The sequence below is a fragment of the Helianthus annuus genome, chromosome 8 (genome assembly GCF_002127325.2).
Source record: "Helianthus annuus cultivar XRQ/B chromosome 8, HanXRQr2.0-SUNRISE, whole genome shotgun sequence".
Lineage (NCBI taxonomy): Eukaryota > Viridiplantae > Streptophyta > Magnoliopsida > Asterales > Asteraceae > Helianthus > Helianthus annuus.
Window position 1 is genome coordinate 111,800,345 of NC_035440.2, and position 11,332 is coordinate 111,811,676.

General features: G+C 34.2%; 1 non-coding gene across 1 annotated transcript; it reads right to left on the bottom strand.

The window, feature by feature from the left end:
• Positions 1-4,840: 4,840 nt before the first annotated feature.
• Positions 4,841-4,912, bottom strand: TRNAQ-CUG. Its single transcript has one exon. It is a non-coding gene; the product is annotated as a tRNA-Gln (tRNA).
• Between the last annotated feature and the right edge of the window lie 6,420 nt (positions 4,913-11,332).

Sequence of the window (11,332 nt, forward strand, 5' to 3'; positions counted from 1 at the left end):
GGTGGCTGTTTCTTGAACACACAAACACAAAACAAATATCTTGATCAAAACATGTGGGAATGACCAAAACCAAAACTTTGACAGAAGCGTCAAAAATCTTCTTTTGATAAGACGTTTGCCATCTGTAAATGCAATCAGTAAAGTTAAAAACAAACTCAAACTGAAACTATTTTTTTTAATAAATAAGACCCATGTAAAAACCATTTCCATTTTTATACTACTATTTTCATTCTCTCATTTGTTTACTTTTCCATATAATACACCTCAAATCTTCGCCTTACATGTCAGTTTAAAAAAAATAATGAAATTGTGATTAATCTTCATTAACACCTACACCTGAGGCCTTGCAACAAAAAATACTCCTTAATAACATTTTTGTGATGCTCCTTAATAACATTTTCATGATACTCATGGTTTTTATTTGATTTCCTAAACTTTATTTTTAATTTTGAGTTTAAATTTTATAATATATATTTCCTTGGTCGGTTGGACCAATCCAACCAACCCATTTAAACCTGAGCAAAATAATTTTTCACCACATTTCAAACTCAATTAACTTGGTAAAATAGTATTAATGGCAAAGGTTTGTAATCTGCAAATATGTGGTGATTATGTTACGGATAGCGTTACTATTCAATTCATCTATATATTCTTCTACACACCATACATATTGCATATATATTGCTTATGTGTGTATATAGCATGGCCCGTTCTTATTTAGGCAAGCAGTAATTACCTATTCGTATTTGACTATTTAAGCCATTACACCAGCATGTAACTAAACTAAATATCTAGATGCATACGATACGCTGTAGTACAAAGTGGTTATTATGTGTTTATGACAATAATGATATAAGCATTAAAGTTCTATAAACAAATTCCTGTTCAATAACATAAACGGTAAAGTAGATATAATATGCTACATTGTCTATGCTCACAAATTAAAAGGCTGACGTAGAATTGTACCAAAATAACCTTCCCCATATCCTTATAATACCTATATGGACTTTGTTATTTAATTATAAATTTGTTAGGTGTAATATGTTGACCGTTGAATTGGCACCTTAAAGTATACACCTCTTTCATTATGAAACTTCATGATCCTTATTTTCTATTTGTATTTTTTCCATATATTTTGTGTTACGATAATTTTTATTTTATCAATTAAGTCTATACAACTAATGTAAGCTTCCGATCTATGTGTTATATTATTACAAATTTTACAAAAAAGTAAATATTAATTACCATAACAATATGTGGTATGATTCAAGGAAATTAGGTGAGTTAAAATGTCATAAATTGTTAATTGTTGTTGACTTTACAAAATAAAAACTTTCCTAAATATTATATGAAATGAAATAAGTTACATGTCAAATTTTTGTTGACAAAAATAGAGTTTGATTTTCATTGAATTTGGAATTAAAAGATTGTAATTGGAATTAAATGATTATAATTTTAGTCAAAAGGTTATTTTGATAAAAATATAAATAATTAACTAAAATATCAAAAGTACAATAATTGAAATTACATACCATATATATGGAAAATATTAAATCATCCTAAACATACGTAATGAAATAAATTATTTAGTAAAGTCTTAACATATGTTAACAGAAATAGGAGTAAATTAAGCCGAAGATCTATTAAATTTGGAAATAAATAATTATAATTTTAGTCAAAACCGTTATTTCAACAAAAAAATATTTAAAGTACAATAACAAATGAAAATGTATACCATACATGAAAACATAAAATTCAGAAAAAGATACTTTTGAATCAAAATTATTAGCAACTTTGAAAAATCAAATACATTCTAGTAAAAACCAACGAAAACATAACATATTGAGCAAGGGATCAAAGAAAACCCTAACGAAACAGTTAGAATTGAAATAAATATTAACAAAATTAGCAATAAATATTACTTAAGAGTTAGAACCGTACCTCAAAGTTCATGAACAAATCAGAGTGAAAGATTCGGTGATGGAGGAAAGGATGACGATCGTATACCGTGTTGGTAAGTTTAAGAAACTGGAAAGAAAAAAATCAAGAATTATGCTTACTGACAGATTAGGATTCATAGCTTGCAACTTTAGGTTGTTAACAAACAAATTTAGCTAATTAGATAATCCATAAAATTGATACAAATTGTCTAACAAATTACATAATTAAAAGTGACCTAATTTGATGATATATGAACAAATGAATGAGAAAACAGAACATACATTAACAAAACGAATCACGGCAAAAAGGCACTAAAAACACAAGAACAATGAGTTTTGAAATAAGCGATCTAAATCTGCTTATGAACTTAAATTGCTCCCATCTACCAGAAACAATAGTATTCTCTAAAACCCCTAAATTGATTCGACAAATTCAACTTAAATCAAGCCTAATGAAACATAAATTGATAATACAAAAATCGTTTTAGAGGATATAAATAGAAATTAATTATTAGTAATTGATCCTAATAATCATCTTAGAGGTATATTTAATGGAATTTACAACAGGAGCATGAGACAAATTGATGAACAACTAACTAAGAAAGAGTGAAAATTCTTACAGTGGAGTGGATCGTCTCCACAATTGAGCCTTACATACCCAACCTCAGATAGCAAGATGTAAATTGCTAACAAAGCGGAACAGAACAGAGCGCTGCATATATACTCAAATCAGCATTAGGATTTGGATGAAGAAAAGGGAATGGAGCAGAGAATTTTGATGCAACTGACCAGGTCGGGTTCTCTAAACGCCTGAAAAAAGATAAATGATATTTTCTTAATAATAACCTGCAAACATAATGAAACATAACTTTAACTATCAACACCAATCCAAACAAACAAAAAAAATGATTTCTTAAAAAAAAGAAAAACTACTTTCTAAGGAAACATCATATCATTATCTTTTACATCAAAAATCTTGAAAACAAAAACCTAAAATTTATGCTTCTGTGAAGAAGCATTTCAACTTTCAAATATTAAAAATAAAATAATAATTACAAATCATCATAACATAGATATGGAATCAAATCAAATCCAAACAAAAACACATATTTTAAAAGTTGAATATAAACATCTATGCTTCAACCTTAACCTAACTGATCAAAACAAAATACGGTTGGGAAACAAAATTAAATTAATAAGAACAAAAAAAAGAGATGACAAATAAGAATTTGAAGTGCTTACCTTTGATTATGTGGATAGTTCTTGATGATATGCAAGAATCGTTCTTGAGCATTTGCAATAATGATTGGGATGAGAGAAGTGGAGAAGATTCGGCTATCATAAAATAATATCATTTAAGTTTAACCTAATCGATGAAACACACTGATTGTTTCGAATCAAAATTTTACAAAGAAGATCTAAACTAAAACATCAAGAATAAGATTTTGATACCTTTGATTTGGATGGTCTTTGAATATGCTCTGGAAATCTGATATCGATCTTCAAATAACATTAATCAATACATAACAAAACCGATTAGGGCAAACTATTCAAACTCAAACATAAAAAAAAAAGATCAACGATTCGGACATTACCGTCGATTGTTGACTGAGATCCGGAAGAGACAGATTGAGATCCTGGAGGCAGATTAGGGTTTTGTTTGAGGAGAGGAACGATGATTGAGAAATATAGAGAGAGAGAGAGAGTAATGAAGCATACAATAGAAGCCTTCTCTAATCCTGGTTGAAACGGTAGTGCAAATGATTGATGCGAGAGAGAGAGAGATTAAAACTTACCAAAGAAGTTACATTCAATCCTCAACTATGAGGTGTGCCACATGGATGATGACATGGCTTCTTATTTGGCATCAACCATTGGGTGACATGTGTCCCCCAATGGTTTGCTTTATTAGATATATAGATTATTATTGGATTAGAGTTAATTATACAGTTTGTTCATGTGGTTTTCTTAAAATAACACCATTAAGTACTAACTTTTAAAAGTTGTAAGATTGAGTTTTCTGTTTTTATGTTTGTAACAATGTTAGGTACTAAGACGAACCTTAGTTAAACACTAAAAGAAGTGAGGGTAGTATCATCATTATTTAACCATTTTCATTCGGTTTGTTCGACTTTCCAGGTCTTCGAGTTATAAAATTATAAATACAACGTTACGGCATAATTATTTTTATCTATTTGATATAAATTTCACTTAAAAACCATGATTCTAACATAAATGATTTTATCTTTTGGTTACACAAAGATACCTTATATGAATTAAACCTAGTATTATTTTAACAAAACTTTTTTATTTTGTAATATATATTTTCCTAGAAATCTACTAGTTTAAATATCCTAGAAATCTACTAGTTTCAATATAACACTATAACTACAATTTTTTTAAGAGTTAAATGTCATTTTAGTCCTTGTGGTTTGGGTCATTTTGTCAGTTTAGTCTAAATGTTTCATTTTTCACCTGTGGATTCAAAAATGTTTCACCGTTGTCATTTTAGCCCACTGGGTTAACTTCATCCAGTATTACTGTTAACTAGAAGGGCGATTTGGTCATTTTATATGACTGAATTGCTCTTCTAGTTAACAGAATTATATATAAAATGACTGAATCGCCCTTTTTTTAACAGAAATAATGGATGAAGTTAACACAGTGGACTAAAATGACAACGGTGAAACCTTTTTATACCCACAGACGAAAAATGAAAACTTTGAACTAAACTTGCAAAATGACCCAAACCACAGAGACTAAAATGACATTTAACTCTTTTTTTTATGTAATGTCCGTATTTACAGACTACAAGATAGCATATATTTGGGCTAAAAAAGTGGATGTGTGGCCCAAAAATGGCAACCGACCGAATTACTTCAAAAATAAATTTGAAAATAAGGTCCTACCGAGATTTGAACTCGGGTTACTGGATTCAGAGTCCAATGTCCTAACCACTAGACCATAGGACCGATTTATGTGCGTTAACACTATTAATTACTTTTATGGCTTCACGAATTTACTCAAATATTTAAAATAATGTCTAGAAATTAATTATTACCTTTAAGCATATCTAAACATTGTTAATTCTTAAATATTTAAATCCTGCGTACATATACAATGACAATGTTACCAAAACATTTGTTTTTTACATCTAAATACCCTTTAAGCTTGTATTTACTAGTGGATATATGATTTTTTAATGGGGTTCATAAATTTTTGAAAATGGATTATCTACCACTTATTGTTATTTGTTCAGTCCAGTTCGGGTCGTATCAAGTGGGTCACATATAAAGTTTTAACAACCCATATTTTTTTAAGAGTTAATTACAAAGTTAGTCCCTGTGGTTTGCACAAAGTAACATACTTAGGTACTAATAGTTTAAAATCACATTTTAGGGTATTAACTTTTCATTTTATAACGTTTGGAGGTATTAACGTTATTTGTAGGTTTAAAATCACATTCTATTAGTACCTAAGTATGTTATTTTGTGCAAACCACAGGGACTAACTATGTTAATACCCAAGAAGTTAATACCTCCAAACGTTACAAAATGAAAAGTTAATACCCTAGAAGGTGATTTTAAACTATTAGTACCTAAGTATGTTATTTTGTGCAAACTATAGGGACTAACTATGTAATTAACTCTTTTTTTAAATAATACTAGTTCTGAGTTAGCATAATACTAGTAAAATTCAAAATCATGAGCAACAGATGGGAACCATGCTTTACTTGCCTACATGAGCTAGATGCCTAGATACATATAGTTTGTAGACATTTTCCACAATATTGGAGATATACGCTCTCGACCAACTATTATGTCATACGGTTAAATACTTAAATATCTGTATTAGCAAAAAGACATTGACATATCAAAAGTTATGCAACCTTGTATAAATCAGTCAAATGACTATTTATTCTTCAGGCGGCTCAACCAATTTAGAGGCTCAAAGCAAAGTAAAAATCAAAAGCCTCTTCGAAATTCCATTGTTATAAACCTTAAGTTTTGTTACATTAATATAGAATCCGTGTTCTTGAGCAAAAAAAGATAATTGGTTTTCCAGACCAGACCAGTCGCTCACCAAGGCCCAAACCACATTAATTAAGGGAAATCAAAAAATTTGGGGGCCATGTTTAGATGGTGGCCCAAACAACCGTTTGGGTTGACACTTGACAGTGACTACCCCTTGGATCACTATTCTTCCCAAGATTTTTCACCTTTTATTTTATTATTTTCTTATTAATGAGTAATTCATCAGTAACTTATCACACACCAACTCATAAGGAGTACAGTGGGTTAAAGGGCCACTTACACATCACAGATCTTTGGAAGCTAAATATCACGTCGTAGGCACCAAAGACGGGGCGTGAAGGGTTTAATGAGCGTGAAAAGGAGAAGACAAAATGACATAGATGAAAGCCCTTCATTTGGAAGGCGGGGGGGGGGGGGGGGGGGGGGGGGGGGGGTTATGAACTCACTACACTTAGCCTAGCCATCTCTTATCACTACTATCAAATTGCTTAATCTCTAAAGATGTGAAAAGGGAGATACATATATATTTTTTTGTAGTAAATGAACAAACACGGTTCAGATTATATATATATATATATATATATATATATATATATATATATATATATATATATATATATATATATTTTTTTTATTTCTCCCATCTTAATTTTACTCGTCAAAATCTTTAAAAGTTAGACATATCTCTAGTCAGTAACTTTTAAAATAAAGCATTCAAATAATATATATGTTTTAATACTCTAATACTCTAAAAGCGATATTGAGTATACTTACAATTACTTGTTGTCTGAATGATACATTTTAGGTCATGATGCATCTATCCTAGCTTGATACGAGAGCGTCGATAGGGGTGTTCAAAAAACTTGCGGCTCACAACTCGCTCGAAAAAAGTTCGAAAAAAGCTCGGCTCGAAATTGGCTCGGCTGTAAACGAGCCAGCTCGACTCGGTTTGTAAATGAGTCGAGCTCGAGTTTGGCCTGGCACAGCACGTGAACTCGTGAGCCGGCATGATAAGGTTTACATCCTTCATTTTTTTTGTCCCACATCGTCCAGAAGACAAAAACTAAGGGTGTATCTCCCATATAAAAGAAGATAAAGACAATATACAAAGTGAACTAACTATTTATACTTACATATTTAGCATTTGGTTAAATTAAATTGCAATTATGTCCCTTAGTCAATGAAGAGACTCATTTTAAGGGCTTTTTAAGTAGCAAATTTGCGGTTCTTTGTTAGATCGAGCCGAGCCGAGCTAGCTCGAATTTTAATCAAGTCGAGCTCGAGCCTCAAATCTCAGCTCGATTTGAAATTCGAGCTCGAGCTGGATTGAGCTCGGCTCGTTTATAGCTCTAAGCGTCGATTAGATCATCGAGCGAATGGTTGAATTCATAGAAAAACACCACTGTAGCGACTTGCTCACGCTGGTAAAGTTTGAAGTGTCAAACAACCATTAACCGAAAATCCATACCCGAGTATTTTAGTTTCTTCACATGTAAATAGTGTGACATACTAATTAAGATTCAATTACACAAATCGATCAAAGAACCGAGTCAATATGTGTGATTTGTTCTTAATTAAGTGACATGATTACCAATAACATATTTTAATTCGATTTTGTGAAATGTGATGCAAAACCAAGCAAAAGTTGAGTGCACCGTTGAGAGTTCATTAAATTCTGGTCACGTGACTAACCAATGTCACATGAGCGACACATGACTCAATTCCAACACTTCACTTCTCAACCTGACATCCATTTGATTTGACTCCATCTTTTGACCTTATTTAATGCTAATAAACTATTGTAATTTGCTTACGTTATTCGAGGTCATCGATGGTAGATCTACAGCCATGATACAAATAAGGGTCTTGCTAAACATATCCCCCTCTCTATTCAACATAACCTTCATGTTTGAGGGAAGTTATTCTTTAAAGTTGTGCATTTCTGTATATTTTTTTGAGAGCGAAGGAACTTTTAGCAACACCCTTAATAATAATAACAGTAGTAATAATAGTAGCAGTAGTAGCAGCAGCAGTAAGAGGAGGAGCAGCAGTAGTAGTAATAATAATAGGGTTTGAATCAAACGAATATTGATACCCAACAAACTCTAGTTCAACTTGTTTAATTAAACAGAAATTGAGTTCTATCTCGGCTTGTTTCAAGATGTACGTCTAAAGCTTGAGTGTTGATTTAAGTAATTTCAAATGCTTAAACTGGTTTAGCTTGACTTGTATTATTATAACTATATATATATATGATTAAGATCCGTTAGGAACTACTTTTTATTGCGAGAACCGCGAGAACCAATGTGAATACAACCAAAAATACCTAAAAAAATATAAAAAAACACACATTTTTTTTACAAAAATCGCTATATCTCGTCCCTAAAAAAGTTTTGAGCAACAATTATTGATGCACATGTGCATATGTATCATTTCTTTGATAGATTCCGTAATACATTACTAGTGTTAGACAATTGCACTTTCATTTACACTATCATCCGTGATACACTACTTTTTACATTACCAATATTAGAAATGCACATGTGTATCTATATGGTGAGGTTCTAGAGTGAACACTAGTGTAGTTGTGAACTAAGTGAACAAATCCTGGCCATTGATTTATGTAATGAAATCGTAAAATACACTAGTGTATTTTCATCATCAAATCCTGGCCATTGATTTACATTTGTGTATGCACTTGTGTATTGTTTAATTAAGGGTTAGGATTAGTTCAGTAGTGTTCACTATCAAGAGGATTGTTCACAAAGGAACCTAACCGTATATATATATATGTGTGTATATATATATATATATAGTATTTAGAACTTTAAATACAACTATATAATAATAATAATGTTTTTTGTACAATTACATATTATATAAATACTAATTTATATACACAACTACACAAGTAATATGCTCGTTTTGACTTATGTGCTTAATCAAACTTTATTTATAAAGGTTGAGCTCATACTCGTTTATTTAAACGAAATCTAATTTAGGCTTGAGTTCAACTTGAACTCGTTTTAGATCGACAAGATTCCAGCTTTCTTGAGGTTCGAATCATTTATCCCAATAGATAACATAATGTAAGGAAAGTAATTTACAGACTCAAGTTGTAAGAGTGATTGAGAGGATGATATTTAGACGAAAGGAATGTGTTGAAACAATGGTTAACACAAGGATAACCAAGAGGGTCGTTTCACTTATGGGGTTCAACCTCTTCTTTTGCTCGTATCGGTGGCCTGAGATCTGCAAAACAGTAAACACTGTTAGTCTCGTTAAGAGGGGGGAAGGGGGTTTTCCCTCTTAACCAGGCTCCGGCGTGAGAATAAGTACTGCTCTGAGATGAATAAAACAGTGTGTGTATAGATTGAGTAAAGAGAGCCAAGATCCTCAACCTGAATGATGAAGGGTCCTATTTATAGCCGGAGGGTGAAGAAGGAGGAAGCAGTTGTGCCAGCTGTGGGTGTGCGCCAGCTGTCCGACCAAGGGGAATATCCTCTTGGTCTGCTCTGTCGCGAAGGGTGTAGTGGTACACGTGGCGTCCTTGTATTCGCTTGTGCTGGGTACCTCGTACTGGTCGCGTCAGCCCTGCTCCCTGGATTGTCGCAAGCTTACGTGGCCTTCTGTCAATGGTGACACGTGTTGTCCTTTATGTTGGGCAAAGCATCTTTGATGCCAGCTGTGAACCGCCTAGATGTCTTCTGGAAGCTTCTAGAAGGTTCTGGTGACATGGGTGCCTTGTGTGCACAAAAGTGGTGTGGTCCTTGCTATGTAGGCAGGGAATTGGGACCATACCTCTTCAAGTCCCCCCAGTCCAGTGTGCCTTCTAGTTGAGTTGATCGTCTAGGAGGGATTCTGGACTTATGAGAGTTGTGATTTCTATGCATCGCGTTGAAGTTGGTGAATATAAAGTGAGCCAAGTGGACGCATGCCGTATGGTTATTGGCTCTTTGAAAAAGTGAGCCAAATGGACGCATGCCGCATGGGTTTTGGCCTTTTGAAAAAAGTGAGCCAAATGGACGCATGCCGCATGGGTTTTGGCCCTTTGAAAAAATGAGCCAAATGGACGCATGCCGCATGGGTTTTGACTCTCTTGAAAAAGTGAGCCAAATGGACGCATGCCGCATGGGTTTTGACTCTCTTGAAAAAGTGAGCCAAATGGACGCATGCCGCATGGGTTTTGACTCTCTTGAAAAAGTGAGCCAAATGGACGCATGCCGCATGGGTTTTGGCTCTCTTGTGCTTCCTTCTGTTGGAAGTTTGGTGGTTATGGGGAAGTGTTTGGTGTGACCGTCTAACGTCCCTGTCTTTTCGGAGGCGAACAGTTGCTTTTGCAGTGACTTTCTGTCACATCAGCAGACCCTGTCGCCCATGCTTCCCGAAAGACGAGCCGACGTCTTCTCTCTCCTGTGACGTGTCAGTCATCTATTGGGCGCCTTTCCTGTTCCCTGACGTTCCACTACCCATCGCATTAAATGCGATGGGTATAAATATGGGGCGGTTATCTCTTTCTTCCCTCATTTTCGAATTCTAAGTGTGATTTCTCTCTATCTTCTTCTTGTTTGTTCTATCTTTCACATTCTCAAATCATCTTCTTCTTGACCTTTATCATGGCTGAGAAGAATCCAACGCAAAAGAAAAGGAAGCATAGAGGTAGGGCTCCTCCTGGTCCAGACCAGGCTGTGATTAATTGGAAGGAGGAGGAATTTCAGATGCTTGTGAGGGGACATAACTTTCGTCCTGAGTGGGGAGCTCGTTACCCTCCCTCTGGATCCACTGCATTGGATGCCCCTCCAGGTTTTATCACGTTGTATGCTGCTTTTTTCCGGGAAGGCAATTTTAGGTTGCCGATTACGAAGTTCACTGTTGCTGTTTTGAGGGGTTATGGGCTCCATATTTCTCAGATAAATGCGATTGGGCTCCCTCGGATTACCCATTTCGAATTTGTCTGTAGGTCTTACCGTGTTGAGCCTACGTTTGAGATGTTCAACGCTATCTACAGCGTTTCATATACCAGTGGGTTTTACTCTTTTCAGGCTAGGATGGGAGTTGCTCAGGTGTGTTCGGTTCCGATAAAGGGCATTCATGATTGGAAGCAGAAGTTTTTTTACATCCGCCGAGGTGTGATTCCGGCGGATATGTCATATCGGCAAGTGAGTCAAGGGATCCCTAAGGTGGATGTTCTTCCCAACTATGGTGATCAAGACTGGTTTAAGAAGATAACTGCGAAGCCGACTGCTATTTCTCAACTGGATGAGATGGCTTTAGTTGGTGCAGGGATGAGTTTGCTGTGGGTTCCTAAACATCCGCTGGGCCAGCCTGCGTATAGCCATAAGGGCAAATGTATTGTTC